General features: G+C 34.5%; 1 long non-coding RNA gene across 1 annotated transcript; it reads right to left on the bottom strand.

Annotated features, from left to right (window-relative positions):
* Positions 1-1,506: 1,506 nt before the first annotated feature.
* LOC140608344 (uncharacterized) lies at positions 1,507-25,033 on the bottom strand. The gene is made up of 3 exons (XR_012010356.1): positions 24,978-25,033; positions 20,888-21,111; positions 1,507-1,688 (listed from the first exon to the last, which is right to left on the bottom strand). It is a non-coding gene; the product is annotated as an uncharacterized lncRNA (long non-coding RNA).
* Between the last annotated feature and the right edge of the window lie 1,256 nt (positions 25,034-26,289).

Genomic DNA, 26,289 nt, shown 5'->3' with positions numbered 1-26,289 from the left:
AGTATGGGATCTCTGGAACAACCCTCAAACCCATCAATAGGATTAGAAGCATGAATTTTAAAGCAAATTAGCTCAGGTATGGTTTATGCTATGAGTAGCCTCTTAGATAAATCTGTCTAGACCATGAAGTTTAGACCACCACTCTCCATTCAGTAAATACTAGCAACATGTAGCTGTTTAAATTTGAGTTTGTATTAATTAAAATGAAATTTAAAAACTTAATTTAATTTCTTACATGAACTAATTATATTTTAAGTAATCAACAGCCACCATATTGGAGAGTGCAGAGTATAGAACATTTGCATCATTGCAAAAAGTTCTATGAGATAATGCAGATCCATACCCCATGATTTTAAAAATGGATATAACAGAAGTAGGTTCTAAGAATGTGCTCTTGTACTGGTTAGTTATTATTTCATATCTACTTGTTTATGACTTCAGTGAAGTTGTTTTGATCTAAAGGTGAATTTCATTACATTGAGGAAGCTGTGCCTGAATGTTGTCATCAATATCTATTGTCAATAAGCACTCAGTATCTCAACTTTTGATGGGCACCACTGAGGACTTACCTGGGAACTTACCGATAAAAACACATGGAAGAGCAGCAATGATGTAATGAACTTGTAATGAACTTGTAATGAACTTGTATTTAAACTTTAAATACCAAGAATTCATGAAGACTTACCCAAGTGTTCGGTCTGGGCAAAGCTACTCTTTGTTGATCTAAATAGCTTTCTGAAGACATTGGACTTTATGCCTTTCATCTCCCCTTGCCTGGAACAATAGTGTAAAAATCCATCGTTGATATGGACTATGCTAGTTCTTGAATGACTTATTAAGGAACACCATCCTGTATACTATTGGTTTATAAAATATTATTACTATAGATTGTAATTCTCACAGTGAACCTGTGTTAAATAAATTATTGATAAAGACAATTTCAGTCTCTGAGCACAATTTGCCTTGAATAAAACAGAATGGCAAGAGATACTGTTTCTCAGGTTTTCAAATGATAACTCTAAATAAGTTTTCCCTCAAGCACTTCTAATAAGAGGCAGCACAACATAGTTATGTAAAGTGTTAGGTGGAGCTTACTTTGGAACAAACCAGACTTCCACTATTTTCTGACTGAATATGTTTTTCCAAGTTACTTTATTATTCTGTATCTCAGTTTTCTCACTGAAAAGTGGAAATACTAGTAGAAGCTATGTCTAGGGTTCTCTGAATTCAATGTACATAAAATACTTTCTGTAATACACAGTAATTCCTAAAAAAGTTATTAGCTATAATAATTTTTATTATTCTTCTATAGTTACCATATATATTAAATAAGAATTCTGACAAGTATTCCTAAGGGAAAAATGAAAAAGAAGAGCAAATTTTATCAAATAGATTTATGGAATCTGGTGCATATTTCCCAAGCTCTTGTACACAGAAATTTGGAAAATTACCATATGTTTGAAAATTACAAACTATAAGTGCTGTGTACTTACTGTACACTCATGTATACATATGAACTGTGCCAACAAGAAAAGTTGGGGAAGTTTTCAAGCTTCTGTTCCATTCACAGGATAGTCATCCAATAAGTCACTGACAGAAGGGAGGCCAACAGTACTCGCTCTTGTATTCCTGATGATTTGTTTTTATAATAAATATTTCAATTAAAAATGCTTTGATTTGATTTTTAACTGCAAAGACAAAAACAGTTAAGACATTTATTTCAAGGACTGATTCAAAAAATTAATCCTCCTACCCTTTGAGGTATTTCAGACAGCCATTGAAAGTCTAGGTCTGAAGCACTAAGAGTTATTCTCATGTCTCTTTGCTGCTCATTAGTTTGATGTATTTCTTGCAGACACCATTACTGCCAGCCTGCTGATCGATGACAGCACATGGCTTGACCTCATTATTAGATAGTTCTAATTATTTTAGTAGATATTGAGAATTTTATTTTCAGAAAGCAAATGCTAGAATAGATTTTATCTCTCAGTTGTGTTTTAAACCACTAATATTGTATTCATACTAACACAATTAGCAAGTATTTAAACTAATAGTTGAAAATTCATGTTTTATATATTTCTCAAAATTACCCCCAAAGAGAGAAAATAATATTCCTGTCAAAACTGTCATTTAGTTGTACTAATAAACACACAATGAAATTTACTTAACTGTGTTCAAAATAAGAAATGTATAACTCTTAGCTAATGAATAAAAGGGACCAAAAGGAATATAGTTAAAAACAAACAAATAATTCTGTCAGTTTTATGTAAAATACCTGTTTTCCACATGCTTATGGAGTTCTCTCATATCAACATTTTTTAAATAATAAATTTATTTTTTATTGGTGTTCAATTTGCCAACATACAGAATAACACCCAGTGCTCATCCCGTCAAGTGCCCCCCTCAGTGCCCGTCACCCATTCACCCCCCCCCACCCTCCTCCCCTTCCACCACCCCAAGTTCATTTCCCAGAGTTAGGAGTCTTCATGTTCTGTCTCCCTTTCTGATATCAACATTAATCAAAAGGTTTTCTTCATTTCCTCATGGTCCCAGAGAGATATACTCTCCTTAAGGAAAATCAGTGCTTATCTATTACTATTTCTATACAGAATGGTGATGAATAGGCACTATACTAAGACATACTGTGACCATGTCAAAGCCCTGTTTCCTCTTTCTAGTTCCACAGAATCACAATTTCCTAGAGTTCAATAGGCTAGTAGATGCTATTTACATACTGTCTTAATGTTTCCTCAGGTGTAATGTATGTGACAAAACAAGTGCACAAATTAGAAAAAAATGCCAAAGTGACATATATTTGAATATTTATCATATAAAAGAACAAAGAAATTATTTTTAAATTATAATTTTAATGAACATTAATACTAAAAACATATCTGATTTTTTTTAATATAACAAGGTATTTTCCATGAAGTATGGAAAAACAGTTTCATTTTCTCCTTTGGTCATACTATTAGAACCTTCTGTGGAAAACATGCTCCACTGCAAAAATACAGTTATTCATTTGGTTAATTCCCTAAGATAGTGTAAATAACATATATATATCCTTGGGAGTAGGATAGAGAAATATTAGAAAGATCCTGAGACTGTCCAATGCTCTAGAGACTATGAAGGAAACCGTGAACTCTTCGAGGCAGGATGATGACCAATAAATTGCACCATAGTACTTTTGCATTTATTAGACTAATTTTACAGATGTAGAAATGAAACACCAAAAAAATTAAGTAATGGGCTCATTTCTCACTGCTCATGAGTGTGAAGACTGTACATCTAACCACTATAATATAATGACTTTTGAGGGGAACATGGTCATTTAAGCGAAGTCAGGGAGACTGCAATACCCAAATTTATGTGAATAAATAATGCTAAGGATAAAAGAAGAAAAGGTAAAACCAGATTTAAGAAAAGATATAGACAAAAACTACAACATTCCAGAAAGCTATTTAAAAATTTACTCAATGAGCCTTTGGGCTTTAACAACTAAAGAGGCTAAACTTCTACAGAAATAAACAGAACAGAAAATATGCTTCTAACAGAGAGTCAGACTCTGTAAGTGAAAAGAGAAATTGAAATGATCACGCCCAATAGATCTTGAACTCACCCAGGAGAGAAAGTAGTGAGAGTATGAAAAGGGAACAGGAATTCAGTGCTAATAAATGTCCCTCCCATTTTACAACTTAAATGTCTGTGCCATAGAGATCCTCCTCTGCTACCTATATAGAGATGAACAGAGTTAGTGTATGTTTTTCTTCATGGAATACTTTCATCAATTCTGAAGCCAAGACTGACTTTGCTGCGCCATTTATACATGCCACTGTATATCACTGGTATGTGGTGTGTTAAAGGACTATAGATTTATTTGGGCATTTGCTGAAACACATCGCACGTCTTCCATGTCCTACAAAAAATATATGTATATATTCCCTAAAATGATCATGACATTTATCATGATGAGGGTCTAACCTGTTGACCAGGATTCAAGACTCCCAGAAGGAAAGTAGAAGCTTACTATAGACCATGTTATTCTATGGTCTAGGCACGACCATTCTGGGTACAGTACCTTCATAAGTTAACTACTGACGCTCTGAGAATCAAATTTCCAGGAATAAGGAAGGAAGACTGGAATGTAAATAAAATCTGGGTTTTAAATGGAGTTAGAAATGCAAGCTAAGCTTTTTTATCTGAATATTGGCAAGCAGAGATATGACTGCAAAAATAAAAAGACTCCAACACATTTAGATCTTATATTAGTTGAAACTAACAGTGGGCAGAATATAGGAACATATGTTTTGACCATTTTGAAGCAAACTCTCAAGATTCTGAGTGTCCACTGGGGAGAGATGTGGTTGGCTGTCAGTAGGATTCTAATTTGGTGAAAATTAGAATAATTAAGCATCTAAGACCAGTGAAATATGTTAGGAACTCTACTTTCAAGCTTGGCATTCAAAGACTTAAAAATCTATCCATTGTAGCTTTAGAGCAATTCAAAAACAGAAAGAGCATTAAGAAAGACTTACTGCTGAGCCCAGTACCTACTGAAGTAGAGATACTGACAAAGGGTTTAATTAAAGTAATAATTGGACTACGGTGAGGTAAAGCTAGTTGTGGTACAAATTGTTAAGCCTCATTTTCATTATAACCATCTGTAAGTATAGCACACAGTGAATAATATTCATATTTGAAATTTTAAAACTGGGAATTAATTTTAAGAAATATTGATTCCCTTCATTTTATAGATGCACTCGACATTTCATTCATTTAGCAAATATCTGAGAGATCTTACTAAATTCCAAGAACTATGTTAGACACAAGAAACTTAGCAGAGAATGAAACGAATCACATTACTATTTGCCAGCCATTATAACTTTCTCCCTAAAAGTACCCAGTGTTAAAGTTACTGGTATAATATCATATGATGTCACCCACTACTGCTCCTTTATGCAATCATCTATAGATTTTTTTTTACCTTAATTCCCCTTATAAAGGTTTTACTATTAATAGCACTAACTCTGTCATCCATGGTTTTTTGGTGTTTGAATAATCCATAATCTTTCAAAATATCAATTGTTCTTAGAACCCTGAACTACCACTACTATGAATCTGTTTTCCACCTTACCTCAGCCCTTGATGTACAAAGTATTCCAGAATTTGACATTATTGATAGCTAATGCCTTTTCATAACCCAAACATCAGATATCAAGTTCAAACATCCTTATAACTATCACATTCTATTTTTTCCATGTCAGTACCACAACTGACTTTCAGTAACTTCTAAGCTTCTCTAGCACATGCCATCTACTGACCCTCCCAATTTTTCTCAGATCTTTTCCTTTGTGTTTTCAATCCTCCTTTATACAACCTAGATTCCATTGTGCATCATTACAATCACTTTCTTTCAGAGGCCTCAATTCATTTCTCTGAAAATAAAAACAAAAAAAATACAAAATTCCACGTATACTCAGCCTGTGCTTACATGGCTTAATTTATTAATAAAACTATGCTAATTCATCTCACTTTAGATTACTGATTTCTAGTCTCAAATAGGCCATCAAAACTCCTTGAAATCGTACTGTGTTTTCCTACCTAATTTTACTATTCTCCTTGAAGTTTACTTCTCACCTTCTCAACTCTCTTCAAAACTCCAGCTTTCTCTCTGCTCTCTCCACTCTCACTGAATGGCTTTGTTTCTATTTTGTAGAAAACATAAAAGCAATAAGAAGAGGGTTCCCAGGGCTCTCACTGCCACATACCAACATACCACTTATCTTCCTCTGTGACTATACCATCATCTCGCCTGTATTTAAAGACATTATCATTATGTTTAAAGCTAAGGCCAACTCTTTACATTAACTAGAATCAATAGTGTCTTATTTTCTCCAAGGTATTGATCCATATTTTGGCTTCTTCTCTGTTATATCAGTTTACCCTCTCTACTGCATTATCACCATAACATACAGATATATAGTAATATCTCACTATTTGCAAAACAAGCAAAATTCTCCATGTAATGTGCCTTTCCCTTTTCCTTTCTAAGGAAACACTCCAAGGAATATTTGGCAATGTTTTCCTCAACTTATTTTCTATAGCACTTGACAGAAAATATTATTTCTTCTTTTTTGGAAAACATTTTCACCTGTCATGGACAGCAGCACTTTGTTCTTTTGCTACCTCCCTGGCTCATCTTCATTTCATTTGCCATCTATTATTTCTTCAAATTCTTTAGTTTATAGTGGTCTAAGGATCATTCTTCAGAGTTTTCTATTTTTTATATGATCTCATATTTCTGATAATTAGATATATTCTTATAAATTTAAGCCAATGTTTCTAAAACATTTTTTCTATTAACATCTCCCTAAGGAGAAAAATTAAATTTACATTCTCTCTAATGAGAGAAAATAAATATTAAAAAAAGAATCTGTCAGATAGGTTTGAGCAATAGAGGCCCACAGACCATTGCAATATCAAAGATTTTTTCACCCTCCAAGAACCAATTTTCACTTCCTTGAGGGAGATAATAACATCCCTACTGAAAATGAAAGCTTTAAATTTTATTTATATTCTGCTGAATTCCAAATTTAAGAATTCAGGAAAAACCTCTTACCTGAACTCTAGAGCAATCTTCTAAAGGATATTTTGAGTTAGGGTCTACTAAGTATCACAAATTGAACATGTACGAAGTCAAAATCTTGATGTGTATGTTTACTCATCTAAAGTCTCTTTTTTTCCCCCTAAAATCGTCCCATGCTCAATAAATGGTAAGGCAATTATTGCATTAGTTCAGAGCCAAAACTTTGAGAGCATCTTTGATTCTTCTCTAACATCAGTAACTCCTGTGGGATCTAATTTTACAGTTTATCCAGAATCTGATCACTTATCATTTCTATTACTAATTCACTTAAATTCACTTCTTCAGCTGGATTATTGTAATACTTCCTAGTTCTCTCTCTGATTTCTCCCTTGCTATCCAGTCACTCAATCCAAGCACTTGTTGAGTGCTTTTTTATTATCCTAAGTGGTAATAAAAAAAAATAATTAAGTCATGTAGTATTTCTAAACTTTCTAATAGCATCACATCTCACTCACAGTCAAAGTCCATAAAGTAGCCTACAAGATTTCACATACTTTTCACTTAAGTTACCTTTCTGATCTCACTATGAGCATCCATCTTATTGCTCTGGCGTAGCCACACTACTCTCTTTCAGGGTCTTTAAATACATAAAACAGCTCTCCATTCAAGGGCAACTGGAAGTATTCTTCCTTTACCTGGACTTTCTCATGCATTTCCATGCATCACTCCCTCATATTTGATAATATTTATGTCCTCCTTCATGAATTTAACTCTTTCATGGTTCAAGATATTATTCTGTTCACTGTTGTATCCAAGCAGGATGTGAACAGCCTTATAAATAAGATACTAAAAAAATATGTTGTATTAATTACATGAACTGAAAAGGCAAATTATGTACATATAATTAAAATATATAGAAATAAATGAAAGAAAAACAGGTGAAGAAAGAAAGAGGGACAGAGGAATACAAGGAAAAAGGGGTAGAAAGAGACTGATGGAGAGAAAGAGAAATAAATATAGCAAGAAATTTCTTTTAGAAGAAGAAATTCTGTGATACATAGATATACCAATTAAATACTATGATATCCTTTTCAAAAATGTTTAAACGTTTTTTTCAAAATAATTATAATAACTCCAGTCTAATCATGAGACATATGTCGAACAAACCCAAACTTAAGGACAAAACACCTGACCAGTAATCCTCAAAACTCTTTTCATGAAAAATGAGGAAAGACGAAGATCATTTCATTGACAAGAGAAAACAAAGGAGACCTGACTACTAAATGCAGGGTGGGACTCTAAACTGGCTCCTAAAGCACAAAAAAAGGATAGTCACATACCAACATCAGTTTCTTTGTTTTGACAAATGTACCACTATAATACAAGGTAATAACTTTAGAGGAAACCAAAACTGGGTGAGAGCCATACAGAAACTCACTGTACTACCTCTGCAACTTTTCTGTAGGTCTAAAATTAACTCAAAATAGTATTTATTTTAAAAATTAAAAAAAATAAAAATATATAAATCAAGATATAGACAATAGATTGTAATATGCTATGGAATAGTGTTTTAGAAAGAGTATCAAGAAATGTGTCTGGTGTGAAAGAACAGAAAAAATCTTTCTCTGTTTTTGCTTGTCAATACATATCACTCAGTGGTAGCTATAGTAGTGGTGAGGCATAGCATAACATAGAAAGATGTCAAATTACTATCTTATACACCTGAAACTAACTTAACATCGTGTGTCAGCTATACTTCAATAAAATAGAGACATATCATTCAGTGTTTAATTTCAGGCTTAACCTAGAAATTGAATTATTATACATGTAAGTAGAAAAGACATTTACAATAGGCTTTTTCTATGCCCAGCTAATTATTAGATTGTTGTGTTTTGACATCTTTTGTTTCTGACTCATGTAACAGATGATGAAACAGTTCTCACTTTTTTCTTGGTAATATAAATGCTAAAATAGGGCAGCCCTGGTGGCTCAGAGGTTCAGTGCCTGCCTTTGGCCCAGGGCGTGATCCTGGAGACCCGAGATCGAGTCCCACATCAGGGGCCCTGCATGGAGCCTGCTTCTCCCTCTGCCTGTGTCTCTGCCCCTCTCTATCTCTGTGTATCTCATGAATAAATAAATAAAATCTTTTAAAAAATACTAAAATAAAAAAAAATCATTCTTTCCAAAATGTATAGGTTATATATACTTATGTGACTTTAGCCTTCGTACCATCATTTCCTTAGAATTAAAAACTATACTTACATATTTTTAAGCAAGTCCTCTTAAAATATATAGTTTGAATACATCAACAAAACCAGAAGTATATTTTGTAAATGATGAATAAAATTTTCTGAGCAGCCAGAGTAGTCACAAGGCATAATTTAATTCTTTTTGGAATCCATGGACATGGGTTAGTACCCATGAACCCCAAAACATAAATACAGTATCTCCAATGTTGGCTTTAGTTAAAACCTGAGGCATCTGAGCCACTCAGAAAAGTCTACCATTTATTGCAAACTTGCAAAACGTATACATAATACTGTTGTTTATCAGAGAGGTTCCAAACTGTTTATATACAACAAAAGTAATATTCTAGATTCCAGTAAAATCCCATTGATTTTGAAAAAGCAAGCATAAAAAGCTTACAGAGAAGATCAGTATTTGCTTAAAGAGCATCTGCTTAAACAGACTGTGAAATCCTGCTAAAATATCATAAAATATAATTTTGAGAACAAATTCATTAATGAACTATTAATAATAGCTATTTTATTTATTTACATATTTTCTGCAGCAAGACAAGGTGAGCTAAAAATATAATTAATTATATCATTTTGTTATATTTTATGAAACTTCAAAAATTAATTTTAAAAATTACAAAAGAAAAATAGTATAAATTATGAAACTGTGATGCTCATGGTAGATTAATTTATATAAAGATTTGAATTTTCTCGGGTTATTTAGCAGCTTTTAACTATCACAGATCAAACTAATTACAGATTTTTTTATATCAGGCTATTGCTTTTCTTTCTCATAAGGCTATACAAATAAGACATTTAAAAATGAGACCAAATAAAAGCTACTAAAACGATCAGAGCACAAAGATATTAGGAGAATTAATAGGCAAGTAGATGCTTTTTAATTCCCTGGAGGACTGATTAGCTTTTGTAAAGTCAAGTTCCATAAAATCCTCTGTAGTAAGAAAAAAAAAAAAGGAAAAAAGACCTTCTCTTTTTCATACCTTTATAATTGTTATATTGTTTCTCTCAGTGAAAGTCACTGCACATAAAAGGATGTCACGAAATTTATACCATTATTAACACAGGGCATCACAGATCACCATGCAGTAATGAGCTGATAGTATCGACATATTTTTGTAGTGGAATTAATACTGATTTCATCTATAAAATGATCATTTCACAATATAGTCCTGGAAAGTAAATCATTTTTTAAAATTGCTATCTCATTTTTGGGGGGGATGAAAAAAATCTATAAATACATGTTCTTGCTATAGGTATGTATGTACTTCTGATGTTGATCAGATTTTAAGACTCTAATAAATACACTTTGAAATTACCTATGCTAAACTTTTTTATTTTGCAGAGAAAGGAAGCAAGGTGAGATTTAAATGACTTGCTCAAGGTTAGATACTACTTTCCGAGGCAGTGAGGAAAGAGACACATTTCTCCTAAAACAATATGGTAACTTCTTTAAAGTATATTCCACTATATATAATGCATTCTGTACCTTTATTCATATCTTTACCTTATCTGTCGGAGGTTATGAATGTTTGTATAGCTGTTTTTTTTACTTTATGTTCACATCATAAACTGGCACTTCCAAGCATATAAATATTTTGTTCTTAGGAAATACATGTAACATCTAAAATTATTACACAGTTTTCCTTAAAGACATGGAAATTGCTGTAATGAAAATGAAGTCATGTGGACTATTAACAGATTGCTTTTAGTGATTATTGCCTATTTTTTTCCAAGTACTGGAACTTTTAACACATAACTTGTGGGAAAAAAAAGCCCTTCATAAACAAGTATATATATCACATCTGATATTTGATCTGATATTAATAGATAATTATGGCAGAAAACCTGGTCATGAAATTTCAACAAACTACTTGACATATATTTCCCAATTTTATCATGTGTGCTCTAATGATGAGACCAGCAAATCTGTTGTATGATTTTTAAATAAATTTATATTAAACTATGTAATGTGGAAAGTAGAGAGTAGGAATGTGTGAGAGTGCATGGGGGATAATCTGATTAGTGATCTATCCATTAGGTCAAAACTTGTGATTTTTCCACTGTTGATAATATGTCCATGGAGGGTTTTTGTTTGTTTTTAGGTTTGTCTCTTTTCAATTGTCCTTCCTTTCACATATAATCTTCTACTATAAACCACTCCTCTACTTAAAACATAACCCGTCACTACAATTATAGTTCCCCAAATGATCAATTAAAACTTTATTCTGTCTATTATGTACTCTAGTATTTTGCTCAAGAAGATAGTTCATGGTCTATAAATCACTTTCCTTCATGGCATTTCTATTGGATAGTTAAGACTACTCTGAAACAGTGACAACTGATTCCTCTCATCCTTTCAGTATTTCCTCTTTCCTAATTCCACTTTGTTTGATCTGGGGAAATACATGCATGGGTGAATATGGGTATATAATTTGCACACCCAATTTACCATCATGCAGTAACTCCAACACACATTAATCTCTCAAGAGGAAACTCAAAATTATATATAAACATATATAGTTAAAATCTGGCTTTGTTCTATTTGGCCATTGCTTTCTATTCAAATATAATTTTAAAAATGAGACCTACTAAAACAATCACAGCACAAAATCCCTGGGAGATTAATGGGCAAGTGAATTGCCCCAAAATAAAAAGAAAAGTCGCAGATTTAAAAAGTGCAAAAATAATGCTTCAGCCTCTGAATTTAACTAGCATACAGTCTAAGTTCCAAGAGACAGACTTTTTATTTTATAGTTTTTTTCCATATTGTAAAAAAAAGAGATATAATAATGTTCATGATTTAAAAGTTTTACTAATTATATGCTTTTTAAGCTACTCAACATCAAGACTTACAATAAAGTTCCAGTAAAAATACAGTATGATATTAGTGAAAAAATAGAAAAATAGATCAATGTAATAGAACACAGAACTCAGAAATGGACCCATACAGATAGAGTCACATGTTCTTTGAAAAAGAAACAAAGGTAAAAGAGAAAGGACAGTCTTTTCAACAAATGCCATGGTACACTGAACATTCACATGCAAAAAGATGAATCTAGCCCAAGATTTTATGCCTTTCATAAAATTTAACTCAAAATAGATTTAGGCTTAAATGTAAAACACAAAACTAAAAAAATAAAAAATAAAAAATAAAATACAAAACTATAACATTTCTAGAAAATAAAGTAAGACGAGATCGGGCGCGTTCAGGGTGGTATGGCTGTAGACAAGAAAATAAAGTAAGAGACAACCTAGCTGACCTTGAGCTTGGCAATGACTGTTTAGATACAATACTGAAAGCATGATCCATGAAAGAAAAAAATCATAAATGGGACCTAATTAAAAATGGAAAAGACACAGTTCAATAAATAAAGAGATAAGAGAATGACTTGAAGAAAATATTTTCAAACCATAGGTGATAAGAGGACTGGTGTCTGAAATATAAAAAGGAAATGTAAAATTCAACAATAAGAAAATAAACACCTGGGTGGGCACCTGGGTGGTTCAGTGGGTAAGAGTCTGCATTTGGCTTACAGCATGATCCTTGAGTCCTGGAATCAAGTCCCATATCAGGCTTCCCCAAGGGAGCCTGCTTCTCTCACTGCCTATGTCTTTCCCTCCCTCTGTGTGTCTCTCATGAATAAATAAGCAGAATCTTAAGAAAGAAAGAAAGAAAGAAAGAAAGAAAGAAAGAAAGAAAGAAAGAAAGAAAGAAAACAAACAATCCAAGTCAATAATGGGAAAAATATCAATAGACACTACATCAAATAATATATTCAAATGGTAAATTAGTATATGAAAATGTGTTCAACATCACATGTCATTTTACTATTTGCAAATTAAAACAAACATGAGGTATTATTACATAATTAAAGTGTCCAAAATCCACAACATTGTCAACACCAAATGCTGGTGAGGATGTAGAACAAAAGTAACTCTCATACAATGCTGATGAGAATGTGAAATGTTTTTTTGTTTTTGTTTTTGTTTTTTTTTTTGAGAATGTGAAATGTTACAACCATTTAGAAGATAATTTGTCAGTTTCTTAAGCTTAATTAACATAAACTTACCATGTATTCTAGCAATATCGCTTCTACATATTCATTTTTTTCTAGGGGAAAACTATGTCCAAACAAAAGCATGCACATGAATGTTTATTATTAGCCCTATTCATATTGCCAAAACGTGGAAGCAAACTAAATGTCCTTGAATAGATGAATGGACAAACTATCATACATCTATACAATGGTGTATTATTCAGCATCAAAAAGGAATGATGTATCAAGTCACAAAACAACATGGAGGGAATTTAAATGCGTATTACCAACTGAAAGAAGCCAATTTGAAAAGGTTATCTACTATATGATTCCAACTATATGATATTCTGGAAAAGGTAATACCAGAAAGATGGTGAAAAGATTAGTGGTTGCCAGAGTTTGTGGGGAAGGAGGTAGTAGGGAAGAGGAGAAAGATGAATGCATGGTAGACAGAGGATATTTAGGGCAGTCAAACTATGCTGTCATGGTGCATACCAGACACTATATTTGTCCAAACCTGTAACACTATACAACACAAAGAGTGAACCCTAATGTTAACTATGGGCTTTAGTTAATAATGCATTCATGTTGACTCATCACTTATAATAATGTACCACAGTGATTCAAACCTTACAAAGAGAGACTGTACAGTGGGGTGACAGGAATGAATATGAGAATCCTTTGTACGTTCAGCACAATTTTCCTGTACACCAAATACTTCTCTAAAATATAAAGTCTACTAATAAAATAAAAACATTTTAATGCCCTATAATGTAATATTTCACCATTAACCTATGGCATGTGCGAACTATTTGATTTCATTGGCCATCTTTTTGCAGCAAGGAACTTCAGATGTTATGCTGTTGGTATGTGCTTTAGTAATAAATCACTTTTCTCTTTTTTATCCTTTAGAGAACACCTTCCTAATGTCAGATCGTATTATTGACGTATGGAAATATACAGTAAAAGGCTCAGATGACTTATAACCCAGCTCAACACACACTCCTCACACACTTAAATCATTAAAATAATGGATATTACCTATACAGCATAAATCTTTTTAATATCCTAACTTTTATGAAGCAAATGCAGTTATGGTGGTGTTGTGTTAATCTATAATTAACCATTTTAAAAATTTCATTTCTTGCCTCCATAATAAATATCTGTTATTGTATCCAATGGTGGAAATGGCACTATATACATTATATACACTAATACATACATACCCTTACATTATATGGTTCTATATAAATATCCTTCCTTTGTTGGTGTGTGTGTGTCTATCCACGTATTTGCAAAGTGAGAAGAAAACACTTTAAGCTGTTTCTCTTCATGTAGCTAATAGTTTTTATAATACAAAAATGACCCTGGTTTATTTATCATTAAAAACAGTGTTGTCAAAAACAAGGACTGAATAGATATCATGATGACACTAAACTCATATCTCTCAATAGTAACTCTGAATGTGAATGGGCTTAATGACCCCATCAAAAGGCGCAGGGTTTCAGACTGGATAAAAAAGCAGGACCCATCTATTTGCTGTCTACAAGAGACTCATTTTAGACAGAAGGACACCTACAGCCTGAAAATAAAAGGTTGGAGAACCATTTACCATTCGAATGGTCCTCAAAAGAAAGCAGGGGTAGCCATCCTTATATCAGATAAACTAAAATTTACCCCAAAGACTGTAGTGAGAGATGAAGAGGGACACTATATCATACTTAAAGGATCTATTCAACAAGAGAACTTAACAATCCTCAATATACATGCCCCGAATGTGGGAGCTGCCAAATATATAAATCAATTATTAACCAAAGTGAAGAAATACTTAGATAATAATACACTTATACTTGGTGACTTCAATCTAGCTCTTTCTATACTCGATAGGTCTTCTAAGCACAACATCTCCAAAGAAACGAGAGCTTTAAATGATACACTGGACCAGATGGATTTCACAGATATCTACAGAACTTTACATCCAAACTCAACCGAATACACATTCTTCTCAAGCGCACATGGAACTTTCTCCAGAATAGACCACATATTGGGTCACAAATTGAGTCTGAACCGATACCAAAAGATTGGGATTGTCCCCTGCATATTCTCAGACCATAATGCCTTGAAATTAGAACTAAATCACAACAAGAAGTTTGGAAGGACCTCAAACACGTGGAGGTTAAGGACCATCCTGCTAAAAGATGAAAGGGTCAACCAGGAAATTAAGGAAGAATTAATAAGATTCATGGAAACTAATGAGAATGATGATACAACCGTTCAAAATCTTTGGGATGCAGCAAAAGCAGTCCTAAGGGGGAAATACATCGCAATACAAGCATCCATTCAAAAACGGGAAAGAACTCAAATACAAAAGCTAACCTTACACATAAAGGAGCTAGAGAAAAAACAGCAAATAGATCCTACACCCAAGAGAAGAAGGGAGTTAATAAAGATTCGAGCAGAACTCAACGAAATCGAGACCAGAAGAACTGTGGAACAGATCAACAGAACCAGGAGTTGGTTCTTTGAAAGAATTAATAAGATAGATAAACCATTAGCCAGCCTTATTAAAAAGAAGAGAGAGAAGACTCAAATTAATAAAATCATGAATGAGAAAGGAGAGATCACTACCAACACCAAGGAAATACAAACGATTTTAAAAACATATTATGAACAGCTATACGCCAATAAATTAGGCAATCTAGAAGAAATGGACGCATTCCTGGAAAGCCACAAACTACCAAAACTGGAACAGGAAGAAATAGAAAACCTTAACAGGCCAATAACCAGGGAGGAAATTGAAGCAGTATTCAAAAACCTCCCAAGACACAAGAGTCCAGGGCCAGATGGCTTCCCAGGGGAATTTTATCAAACGTTTAAAGAAGAAACCATACCTATTCTCCTAAAGCTGTTTGGAAAGACAGAAAGAGATGGAGTACTTCCAAATTCGTTCTATGAGGCCAGCATCACCTTAATTCCAAAACCAGACAAAGACCCCACCAAAAAGGAGAATTACAGACCAATATCCCTGATGAACATGGATGCAAAAATTCTCAACAAGATACTGGCCAATAGGATCCAACAATACATTAAGAAAATTATTCACCATGACCAAGTAGGATTTATCCCTGGGACACAAGGCTGGTTCAACACCCGTAAAACAATCAATGTGATTCATCATATCAGCAAGAGAAAAACCAAGAACCATATGATCCTCTCATTGGATGCAGAGAAAGCATATGACAAAATACAGCATCCATTTCTGACCAAAACTCTTCAGAGTGTAGGGATAGAGGGAACATTCCTCGACATCTTAAAAGCCATCTACGAAAAGCCCACAGCAAATATCATTCTCAATGGGGAAGCACTGGGAGCCTTTCCCTTAAGATCAGGAACAAGACAGGGATGTCCACTCTCACCACTACTATTCAACATAGTACTGGAAGTCTTAGACTCAGCAATCAGACCACAAAAAGACATTAAAGGCATTCAAATTGGCAAAGAAGAAGTCAAATTCTCCCTCTTCGCCGATGACCTGATACTCTCCATAGAAAACCCAAAAGTCTCCACCCCAAGATTGCTAGAACTCATACAGCAATTCGGTAGCGTGGCAGGATACAAAATCAATGCCCAGAAATCAGTGGCATTTCTATACACTAACAATGAGACTGAAGAAAGAGAAATTAAGGAGTCAATCCCATTTACAATTGCACCCAAAAGCATAAGATACCTAGGGATAAACCTAACCAAAGATGTAAAGGATCTATACCCTAAAAACTACAGAACACTTCTGAAAGAAATTGAGGAAGACACAAAGAGATGGAAAAATATTCCATGCTCATGGATTGGCAGAATTAATATTGTGAAAATGTCAATGTTACCCAGGGCAATATACACATTTAATGCAATCCCTATCAAAATACCATGGACTTTCTTCAGAGAGTTAGAACAAATTATTTTAAGATTTGTGTGGAATCAGAAAAGACCCCGAATAGCCAGGGGAATTTTAAAAAAGAAAACCATAGCTGGGGGCATCACAATGCGAGATTTCAGGTTGTACTACAAAGCTGTGGTCATCAAGACAGTGTGGTACTGGCACAAAAACAGACACATAGATCAGTGGAACAGAATAGAGAACCCAGAAGTGGACCCTGAACTTTATGGCAAACTAATATTCGATAAAGGAGGAAAGACTATCCATTGGAAGAAAGACAGTCTCTTCAATTAATGGTGCTGGGAAAATTGGACATCCACATGCAGAAGAATGAAACTAGACCACTCTCTTTCACCATACACAAAGATAAACTCAAAATGGATGAAAGATCTAAATGTGAGACAAGATTCCATCAAAATCCTAGAGAAGAACACAGGCAACACCCTTTTTGAACTCGGCCACAGTAACTTCTTGCAAGATACATCCACGAAGGCAAAAGAAACAAAAGCAAAAATGAACTATTGGGACTTCATCAAGATAAGAAGCTTTTTCACAGCAAAGGATACAGTCAACAAAACTAAAAGACAACCTACAGAATGGGAAAAGATATTTGCAAATGACATTTCAGATAAAGGGCTAGTTTCCAAGATCTATAAAGAACTTATTAAACTCAACACCAAAGAAACAAACAATCCAATCATGAAATGGGCAAAAGACATGAACAGAAATCTCACAGAGGAAGACATAGACATGGCCAACATGCACATGAGAAAATGCTCTGCATCACTTGCCATCAGGGAAATACAAATCAAAACCACAATGAGATACCACCTCACACCGGTGAGAATGGGGCAAATTAACAAGGCAGGAAACAACAAATGTTGGAGAGGATGCGGAGAAAAGGGAACCCTCTTACACTGTTGGTGGGAATGTGAACTGGTGCAGCCACTCTGGAAAACTGTGTGGAGGTTCCTCAAAGAGTTAAAAATAGACCTGCCCTACAACCCAGCAATTGCACTGTTGGGGATTTACCCCAAAGATACAGATGCAATGAAACGCTGGGACACCTGCACCCCGATGTTTATAGCAGCAATGGCCATGATAGCCAAACTGTGGAAGGAGCCTCGGTGTCCAACGAAAGATGAATGGACAAAGAAGATGTGGTTTATGTATACAATGGAATATTACTCAGCCATTAGAAATGACAAATACCCACCATTTGCTTCAACGTGGATGGAACTGGAGGGTATTATGCTGAGTGAAGGAAGTCAGTCGGAGAAGGACAAACATTATATGTTCTCATTCATTTGGGGAATATAAATAATAGTGAAAGGGAATATAAGGGAAGGGAGAAGAAATGTGTGGGAAATATCAGAAAGGGAGACAGAACGTAAAGACTGCTAACTCTGGGAAATGAACTAGGGGTGGTAGAAGGGGAAGAGGGCGGGGGGTGGGAGTGAATGGGTGATGGGCACTGGGGGTTATTCTGTATGTTAGTAAATTGAACACCAATAAAAAATAAATTAAAAAAAAACAGTGTTGTGCTTGTTATTTCAATGAATCTGCATTATAAAAGTGTAGCATAACTTTGGCCACTAATTATGCTCTAGAATGAGACTGAAGGAAAATGTAACAACTCTAATCCAATTATTACTCACAATTTGAATATACTGCCCATGATATAGTGACTAATGTGTATCCTGCTACCTAGGTTTGCTTCTGGTTCAGTTTGGTAAGTCTTCTGGAAGGTTTAGTATACAGTTAATCAAGTTCTTATGTGAAAACTATTTTTGTGAAGCAACATAATCAATCTAAAAGAGACTGGAAATATGTCATCTCAGAAACAGGATATTTGCTTGAATTGTCCCCCTGACTTTTTCAAACATTTCTATCGCTCCTGTCCTGATTTATGTATCATTTCTCACCTCTGTTTCACAGCATCTTCATAAAATTTTCTGAACATTCCTTCTTCCCTCTCTTTCCCTACCTCCCTTTCTTTTCTTGTTCTATTCAGCATAGTAATATCAATAAAGCAGAATGCTACATACCACAGAACAAGAAAGAAAAGCCATTTTTAATCTTCTCTCAAAGAGGATAGATTTTGGAGTTAAGACACAAAGTAATAGAATACAAGATAAAATGTGACATATGTCATAAAAGCCTTGCATATATTGTAAAGAGAGCTCTAAATAAAGTATTTCCTTGGCCTGCCACCAGTTTTTTGCTTCATTCAGGATTTACTCCACTATTCACCTTCCAATGCTCTAAGTTTGAAATATTTTCCTGATAAAATTCCTAAGCTCTTTTGCTTTCTCAGCTTCTGAAATCCCACTTATTCATGAATTTTCAAAACATAAAGCAAAGTAAACTAATTATTTGGAAATAAATTATCACATCCAAAAGCATGGTTATAAAGATTATGGAAAACTAAAACTTGATCTAACACATACAAAGAGTTAAGAATATTTTTTAAGTAAGCATTTTCATTTACATGTGTGTATGCACATATTTTAAAGCTAGAAGTTAGAACTATATTTTAATTTATTAATATAAAATATCCTTATTTTCTACTTTCCATTCTACTTTAGGTATCCTTTTTTTTTCTTCCATTCTGAGTCATTTTTTTCATGCGGTGAGATCACTAATTCTGTGCTATGTTCCTGAATTGCTTCAGACTTTTTCTTGTGTGCTGCTCCAGCATTTAACAAGGTTTTCTTAGCTTTTCAGGTTCAATGAATTTGTGAAAGTTTCAGTTATGTGCATTTCCAATCTTTTCGTTTTAAAAACCAAGGGGAATTGAGGTGGTTAGGGGCTGCAGGGCAGCAGTCAACTATTACGGTTAGAAAAAAAATAATAATATAGTGCTTGCTCTGCTAAGGAAAGTAACAAGGGACTACAAAACTAGGTTTGCAGTTGAGTAGAGAAATATCGACTCCACAAAAGTAAGTAGAAGAAACAAAATACAGAACATTTCACAGAGCAATATTTAGAGATTAGGTCAGCTTCTAGTCATTTACTACAAGCCAATTAAATTAACCAGAGAGGACCAATGCTACAGGGAAGAACACCAAGACTTTATCCTGTGGATAGATGGTTTAGTAATAAACTATCCCCAATCTTTTCAAGGTTACCATCACAGCATCAGTTAATCTTATTGGAAATATATAGATTTATTGAGAAATATAACATTAATAAAAGTTTATTGGTTATAAGCTTTTAGTAATTTTAAATAAAAGTATAAGCTAGAATCTCCACTTTGTATTTAGCATTAAACACATATAAAGGTGGGAAAATACTGCACATGAACAAAGGATGCTCTTTCCATACTTAAAAAAACCAAAATCTATGGAAATTTAAAATAAAAGGCTTATATGAGTTATAATTCGATTCAATATGCTCCTTACATACTTAAGCTATTAAAATTATGAATATTACTTATTGAGCATTCATACCAAAATGCAGTTTTCACAAAATAATAAGGTATAGTATGTCTGAATGAATCTTTTTTTAAATAGGAACATACTTTTAAAAAAAGTCTGATTTTTATGAGGCAAATGCAGCTATGGTACCAATGCATTAATTTAACTTTATTCATATTTAAAATGAAGTGGGAATTTTTTGGCCATTAAAAAATATTAGAAAGGAAGGTCAATAATAAAGCAGTTTTAACTTGAAGAATGAGACTGAGAACAGTAGAAAATGGAAAGTGCATACTGAACAACTTGTTTCAATATTTAACGCAGGAGGCCTGTTTCAATGGAGGGAAGGAGTCAGGAAGCCAGCTTTGTTGTGAGCACTTTGCTGCCTATTTATTACCTGAAACACAAGTATTCAATGAAAACTTACAAACCATTGAGAATACATGGCTTATATAACTAGTTCTGCTACGCCCTGGATCATGGAATTAAGCAATTCATTTTTCTATTATGGACTCAGTTTCTTTGCTACTGAAAGAAATGGACAAATGTCCTTTCCAGCTGCTAAAATTTTATGTTTATATAAGAAGCGAAGTTTTAGACTTAAGGGTATTTTTCTTTAATTGTATTATAAATTGCCAAGAAGTCATTTCTTTTACCATTTTAAATAGAAATAGTCCGTGCTTTCTTCAATACTGCATATTAGATCTCCGTGGACCATCCTGAAGACTTAGATCCGAATCATAAATATTAGTCGACTTTGCTGCCTTTCCTCCTGCATTTAGTTCATTGCACCCTCAGTTTTAAGGACTGCCATTTTACAAAAGGCTTGAGGAAGCTTTTAGGCCAAAGGGGATGATGAAACCAAGGCAGGCTCTCTTTGCTACAAAAAGAGAAAGATTAATACTGTGAGCACAGGTGGGGGGAACAGTTTTGGAAAAGAGGTTTGTTTTTTTAAAGGGGTCTCAAATGGATATGACTTCAGAATTCCGGGAGTTAACTTCTCAGTGGAAAGTAGGATGCTTAAGAGAATACAGAGTGATGGGGACTGTGGGAAGCAGGAACAAGTATGACTCTCCTAAGTACTTTTTTTCTAAATAAATTTATTTTTTATTGGTGTTCAATTTGTCAACATACAGAATAACACCCAGTGCTCATCCCGTCAAGTACTTTCTGATTCAAACCTTTTGGATAATGCTGTGCTAGTCTCAGGCTAGTTTCACTGAATCTACATAACTTTCTTGGTATTTTCTATTATCATATAAAATATACCTGACAGTATTTTATGTTCTTACACCATGGACGACTGTAAATAAATATGGAACTTATGTGTTAATGGGGCCATGCCTAGCTGGAAAGTTAACCTAATATGTACAATTGATGAAATAGGTGATGGAGGTAATCAATAATTGGAATGGCTTCTGTTGCATGTATAATGTTTTCCTTGCATGGACCAAACATTCTGCATGTTAACCCAAACCAAAACTTATCCTACAGTGAGAAATAAAAAGGCATCTTCTTCCCCTTAATCAGAATCTGTAGGTCTCAGACTTCTCCAGTCAAAGAATGTGCTCAGTTGTTAAAAAATCAGAATCTCCAGGATCATGCCCTGGGTCAAAGGCAGGCGCTAAACCACTGAGTCACCCAGGGATCCCTGAAGTACTTAATCCAGGAAAGTTACTCCAAAATCTGTATCAGTAGCTGTGAAATTCCTTTAGATTTTCCCACTAGAAAATAGTGAAATAGAACATTTCACTTTTATACTTTATTGCCATGTTTGCCACAGTATAGCTAGTACTGAACTTATTTCCTTTGATTTTTTTTTGCTATTTTCTATTTTTACTCTCCTATACCACGGTCATCTCAACTACCAGACTTGAAAACTTGGAAAACTGGTCCCTTTGCCTTATCCTTCACAAGTAATTATTTTAAAGCATTCCAATACTCTATATGATTCATTGGTGCATTCATTGAACAACATTCAGCTGCCATTTTCTAGGTACTGATGCAGCAGCTGGGATTTGGAAGTGGGGGAGTCATCCACATCCCTTACCTCAAGGATAAAAGGTAGCAGTTTAAGTAGTATGTGTTTCTCTTGGATAAAATCTGAAAGGAAATACATTTCTTTCTTTCCTCTGGCTCAATAAAAAGCCACTCATTTAAAAACTTTGGGGCAGCCCGGGTGGCTCAGCGGTTTAGCACTGCCTTTGGCCCAGGGCAAAATCCTGGAGACCCGGGATCGAGTCCCACATCGGGGTCCCTGCATGGAGCCTGCTCCTCTCTCTGCCTGTGTCTCTGCCTCTCTCTCTCTCTGTCTCTAATAAATAAAATATTAAAAAAAAAAAAACAACTTTGTGTATGGAAAATCGTAGTTAAAAACAAGTTCAATCTGGAGTTGCAATTCATTGAGATTCTTGAAAGTTTTGAAAGACACCATTTAAAAATACTCTATCAATCAAATCAAATATGATTCAGCATTTGAGAATGAAGATTTTGTGAGATGCCCCCTTTGGTAGGCCTGGGAGTGATACAAGTTTGGAGGCCTATCTTACTCTTTAAAAATCCCTAACAGGAGATTTTTACAGTGTCCTTTTTATTTTTTTAATATTGTGTTTATTTAATCATGAGAGAGAGAAAGAGAGAGAATGGAGTCCCAGGATTGAGTCCCACATCGAGCTCCCGGTGCATGGAGCCTGCTTCTCCCTCTGCCTGTGTCTCTGCCTCTCTCTCTCTCTCTCTCTGTCTCTCATGAATAAATAAATGTTAAAAAATCTTTTTAAAAAATAGATTAAGTACTGCATTCCTGAAAGTAGAAGAGCTTGAGGGGCAGAGAATATAAAGAGAGTGGACAGATGCTTTGGGGACACACACACACACACATCAGTGGGGGAAAAGGGGAAGGTAAAAATTTAGAGTGGGAAGGAGAAAAAATAATTTTTAAAAAGTCTCATGCAAGCCATAAAAAGAGAATTTTCACAAGGAGAAAGTAGTCAACTCCATCAATTGAATTGGAATCATGGAAGGTCTAAAAGTGTCCTCTATAACCTCTCACCTACAGTGTGAATCAGGCGCTGACTAATCTAATTGAATTGACCTCTTGGGTTGCGATTTAATTTGGTAGCTCAGTGAAAACTATTTTACTTTGGGGAGATTTAACTGATTAAGTGTGCATTCTCTACTATACCTAATCATTGCTTACATGCTTACAAATGTTAGATTCCCTGTCATACTACCCTGAAACTCATGGCTTTCTTAATATAATTTAGTAATAAACACATCAAAATCTTCCCTATTTACAAAAATAAAAAATAAAAAAGCCAGGTATGCTCCTAAGCAGATTTCCTAAATGTGCTTTTTACCTCAACTGATAACAACTTTCTTGCATTAATGCAGCAAACCCTCAAGAAATATGTGATACTGCTTTTCTCTCTACTGCTAGAAGGAAAACAACATCTCCCCACTCTTTACCAGCTAGGGTCCCCTGTAGATGGTTTTCCCCCTTGCCTTTTGTGTGATTTCCTGTCTTCCTGTTGTTACATGGCTGCTACTCTTGGATTACTTTGCAGTAGCTTTCCCCTCTCTGTCCTGTTAGCTTGTTGCTCTCTCTCTTCACTGTGTCTCTAAGTTTTCACCTCTCATTATCTTCTGGTGTCAATCTTATTCAGGTTTTTTTCTTCATTCTCATCTCCCACAACTGTAATACTCTTCCATGTTTGGTTTGCTGATTATTTTTTCCTTTCTCTCTCTGTTTTTGGCTTAACCATTCTGCTTTATGTGTCTACAGTGCATTTTTTTAAACCATGCTACCTTTTAAAAATTGCATCAGGTCTGAAGTTTTACACATCAGATTATATCAGTGCTTTCTCTCATTCCACTTTACTACTGATCTTATTCCCCTTGCATCATATCGCCCTATTGTTCTGGCATTTTACTGCTTTAAGTCCTCAGTCTTTGCAGGGCCTATGAATCAACATCCTTTATTGTACTGAAGCAATTTACAATGGTCACTAGTGAATTGCTCTTTCTGGCTACTCCAGGGAAAGACTATCTATTTTTTTTTTTATTATTTCTTGTTTTCACTAAAGAAAAATCACTCTGTGTAGAAAGTAATATAAAAAATAAAGCCCAGATTTATTACAAGTCAGTAGTCGTGATTTTCCCTTTTTCATTTTTCTTTAGTTGAAAGAAACAAAAATTCAGAAAAATAATTATAACCTCTAATTTTGTGTCACTTATTATGTAACTGACTGTGTCATCATGACATTAAAGCATAGAAGAAATTAAGTTCAATTACCTGTTTGATGACACCTTGGTAAATGTCAACAAAGTCTCCTAACTCAATCTAATTTTTATGATACAGTTGAGGCAAATCTCTGCTTGCCAATAATAAAATTAAAAACATATGGGTCTCTGGGATCCCTGGGTGGCGCAGAGATTTATCGCCTGCCTTTGGCCCAGGGCGTGATCCTGGAGACCCGGGATCGAATCCCACGTCAGGCTGCCGGTGCATGGAGCCTGCTTCTCCCTCTGCCTGTGTCTCTGCCTCTTTCTCTCTCTCTCTCTCTCTGTGTGACTATCATAAATAAATAAAAATTAAAAAAAACACACATATGGATCTAACATATGGATCAACATGATCATGATTTGGATCATGAGATCCAAATGTGTATGAACACATTTTAATATGTGAGTATTACCTTTTCCAAATATGTTAAATAATTAGAAGATTATTTAATTAAGACAACTTACGATCAGTACGTTTTCCATTTTCTCCACATCATCATCCATTGATTTCCTAGTCTGTAAAATAAAGGATTGTTTTTTTTTTTTATTTTTATTTATTTATGATAGTCACAAAGAGAGGGAGAGAGGCAGTGGGAGAAGCAGGCTCCATGCACTGGGAGCCTGATGTGGGATTCGATCCCAGGTCTGCAGGATCGCGCCCTGGGCCAAAGGCAGGCGCCAAAGCGCTGCGCCACCCAGGGATCCCTAAAATAAAGGATTGAACAAGAAGTTTTCTATGATAATTTTATTTTAAGTTCCTATTTCTAATTTGCATAGCAGTTCCGGTTTTGTTTACCAAAATACCAAAAAGAGAAATGAAAAATGTATCTTTTGAATTCCTCTCTTGTCAGAAGTTTGTAATCCAAGAAATTTAGTCAGTTAATTCTTTTTTTTTTTAGTCAGTTAATTCTATAGAAAACACATCAAAGAAATTTTTCTATAAATATTCCTTAACCTGAAAACTTAATATCTAAATCTACTGAGGCTTAAATTTTCCTTATTTCCAAACCACATCCTTTTATGCAAAGTAACAATGAATTTCTAACTGCCAAATTCAACTAATTTATCATAAATGATCCACTGTTTTGGTGGCTTCACAGCACATCTTCTATAACACTTTTCTAGAGATCTTTCTGCTCTGCTTCTCACCCTATGATGGCTTCTTCTCAACCCATGTCCCCATTAGCTTTTCATCTACACATTGATACACTGTCTATATATTAGTGATTCTTTAAAAAATAAGATTTCTTATTTATGTATCCATGAGAGGCACAGAGAGAGGGGCAGAGACATAGGCAGAGGGAGAAGCAGGCTCCTTGCAGGAAGCCCAATGCGGGACTCAATCCCAAGACCCCGGGATCATGACCTGAGCGAAAGGCAGATGCTCAACCACTGAGCTGGCCAGGTGCCCCTGTATTTGTGATTCTTAATGCTGTTATCTTTACTCTGTATTTCTCAGCTTGCTCTCAAGACTCTTTCTATATCCGATGGCAAGTCATGCCTACATTTTTCACAAGACACTAAAAGTTGAACCTGACCTTACTAGATATCACAATTTCCCATCACCTTGAATCTTTTCCACATCCTAGCTCTATCTTCGTTAATAGTATTATTATGCAACTGGTCACTAAACTAGGTCTCTAGTTTAGTGTTCTCCCGCTCCCTGAGACTCTACAACTTCTCACTCTAAGTATACTTTTGGGTCACTATTTCAATAGACTTCCAATCACAACTCTTATCTCAGCAGTTACTTTTGTGCACTATAGTCACTGATGCT

The sequence above is a fragment of the Canis lupus genome, chromosome 17, assembly GCF_048164855.1.
Source record: "Canis lupus baileyi chromosome 17, mCanLup2.hap1, whole genome shotgun sequence".
Lineage (NCBI taxonomy): Eukaryota > Metazoa > Chordata > Mammalia > Carnivora > Canidae > Canis > Canis lupus.
This window is presented reverse-complemented; position numbering and strand designations above follow the sequence as displayed.